The 2,847-nt window shown below is 36.6% G+C and overlaps 1 long non-coding RNA gene across 1 annotated transcript; it reads right to left on the reverse strand.

The window, feature by feature from the left end:
- Positions 1 to 205: 205 nt before the first annotated feature.
- On the reverse strand, positions 206 to 2,103 carry LOC143421515 (uncharacterized). Its single transcript, XR_013101191.1, has 3 exons — positions 1,842 to 2,103; positions 1,696 to 1,755; positions 206 to 1,602 (listed from the first exon to the last, which is right to left on the reverse strand). It is a non-coding gene; the product is annotated as an uncharacterized LOC143421515 (long non-coding RNA).
- Positions 2,104 to 2,847: the final 744 nt, after the last annotated feature.

The following is a 2,847-nucleotide window of genomic DNA, read 5'->3' on the forward strand; positions in this document are numbered from 1 at the left end:
TGGTGCTAATTAGCATGCTAACAGGCCAAACTAAGGTGGTGAACAGCTAAACCTCAAACTTAAAAGAATAAGTAGCCTGAAAGGATACTTATGTCTTAAGAGTTGCTAACATAGCTTTAGACTATTAATGTTGCCTAATCCACAAAGTGACCAATATTTTATATTAAAAAAGGAGAACAACACAGAAACTGTCCATATGGTGGCTTCTGTCTCATTTATTCACAAGGACATGTCTACAGCCAAATACTGGGTCCAGATGAAGTCCTTGCAAATGTAAATTGGCAATCCATTCAGCATAATCAAATGGAAATGAAAGTACAAATGCACCGATTTATAATCTATGCAGGAGGGGTCATTTTAATTAAGCAGACAAAGCAGACGTAGCGGGTGAAATGTAACACTGTTGGATTCAGGACAACATCAAACACATAAATCCACCAAAGACTCTCATAGTCCCAGTTTTCCCACTGTGGCAGAACTGTGTTTAATGTAGATTCTAAAAGACACTCTGACTTTGCTCAACACTGAGCAAAAATGTTGATAACAGTTGAAGTGATGACATATTGATACATGAGCTATTGACTTAAGTATTGTATATATTGTATTTCCTTAGGACTGAAGGATGATGGATTTCTTCTTTCCAAACTGCATGTCTGCACAAACAAGATATAGAATTTGTATTGTATACATATTAATTCTAATATTTTTTTAATGTATTTTTTACATTTAGTACAACTATAGAACATCACATTACATTTCACAACACATATTACCTGCATAATAAACCATATTGTTTCAGTGCATAAGTTACTGTTTTGCAAAACACAAAAGGGCACAATAGCACAAACAAATGACAATTAGATTTGCAAGAAAATAAATACCACTCATTGCAGGGGATTGTATCTAGTCTAAAATGTTATCCAAACAAATTTCCACATCATTCTTAAGTAATTTTCTGTTTGTAAACACAATAAATATACCAATAAATAAATACAACCTGTGCAGTACCCTTTCTCTGCTTCTATATAAAAATACAGGAGGATGAAATATGACCTTAAAACTAAAATCTTTAGATTTATCTAAGGCCAAAAGGGGTGTGACCCAGTAGATAGATCTAAAATTAGATCTATCAAAATTTATCTTATCATTTTTATGCTGCTTTAACTGTGTTACCATGGTATCCCTTTTTTCATCATTTGACTTTTGTTTTGGTCGTTAAAGCCTGAGCTGAGTAAATCTGCAGATGTGTGTAGGTTGTTGAATAAGATGGTTATTTGTCCATTCATCTTAGTACAAGGCATTCATATATATCCTCAAGGGCTACCTTTATTTCATTTATGTCCAATTTTAGATCTAAAAGTCAATCTGATTTTTGATCCTGAACTTTAATGTAGGAAAATTTTCTTATTATAATGTGTCATATCTGTGTGAAAGTTTAATATGTTTGTTGGGTTGTTGGTCAAAGTCATGACAGCAGTGCCAGAAACATAACAGGTGAGAGGAGGAGGAAAACCGGAGTGATGAAGATGTGATCCGCTGCATCGTGGAGCTTGTTTAAACACAGGGCCTGCTCCAGCATTTGGTGGGTCTCAGCACTTATCCCTAAAGGACACAGTACAGAGTTTTTTTGTTGGGATAGAGACAACTAAGTGCTACAACAAAGTCTGCTCTGAAAACCAGAATTGGAGAGCTCACCATGTTGGGACCACTCCTTCCAGGCGTGCAGATATTCAGGGTCATGCTCCCCACCAGTAGCTATATTCAAATTTGATAAAAGTATCTATTAAGACTTTGTATTTTTGAAACTCTATCCACTTGTAACAAGAAAGCTCTGTTTTTACCTTTGGAGTGCTCAATCAGAAGATGTTTCAAATCCCTGAGAGCCCTGGTGAGGTTCTCCAGTTGGTGCTGCAGGTGGAGGTTTTCTTCTTTCAGAGTGTGGATGGTATCCTGGAGCTCGTAAGCTGAGCCGGAGTGTGAAAACAGAGAAATTATCCAAAGCACTGCGGTGACATGCATAATGGAGAACATTGTGGCAAATAATAAATGTGCTGTTGCTGGTCACAGTCCTGCTGAATCTCTCTTCAGCTGCAGAGTGCTTTAAAGTCAGGTGGAAGTGTTAATGTTATTGAGGAGCTGACTTGTTTCTGTGTCAGAATTGATTCACTGATGGGTAGTTAAATGCTCTTGGCCCGCTTACCCACTCAAATGGATCAATTGTTCTGTTTTGGATCTTAGAGCCCAAATTACAGACACGGATAGAGCTGGTTTGGAGTTAATAAACCTTCATCCTAAAGCAAAAAAACCAAACAAACAAAAAAAACAAAAACAAAAAGCACCTGTGAATTTGAGCAGTGCACTGAAGAAATTAAGTCAGTAAGTAGTTATCTCCTTAAACCTACTAATAGTCAGACAAATCTCTGTGTCTATATGACAGTTCGTCCCATCCACTTTAAACTTGGCAAGTGTATTCTTGGGGTCTTTTAAATGTGTCTTCCTTTATTTGGCTATCTTTGTGAGATTTGTGGATTCTCATTAGCTATATTTGTAACTTTTACAGCTAAGTGCCCAACCCTTTATCTTACCCTAACATAAATTTAATTTTAACTTGTCCCTTCACCCCAAAAAGACAATTCTTTCACAATTCTTCATTACTTTGCTTGCCTAAAACGAAACTGGTTCTCAAATGATTATTTATTTATGTATTTGTTGCTTTTGGTTTCCTGTAAATAAATAAAATACTTTTTATTTACTTATGCTATTTAGGTACGCTGCACTGAGCTGTGGCCACAAGGTGGTTGATGCCTGTCCTGGGGGTAACCCCCAAACCAGATGGTGGACACCAGA

The sequence above is a fragment of the Maylandia zebra genome, linkage group LG12 (genome assembly GCF_041146795.1).
Source record: "Maylandia zebra isolate NMK-2024a linkage group LG12, Mzebra_GT3a, whole genome shotgun sequence".
Taxonomy (NCBI): domain Eukaryota; kingdom Metazoa; phylum Chordata; class Actinopteri; order Cichliformes; family Cichlidae; genus Maylandia; species Maylandia zebra.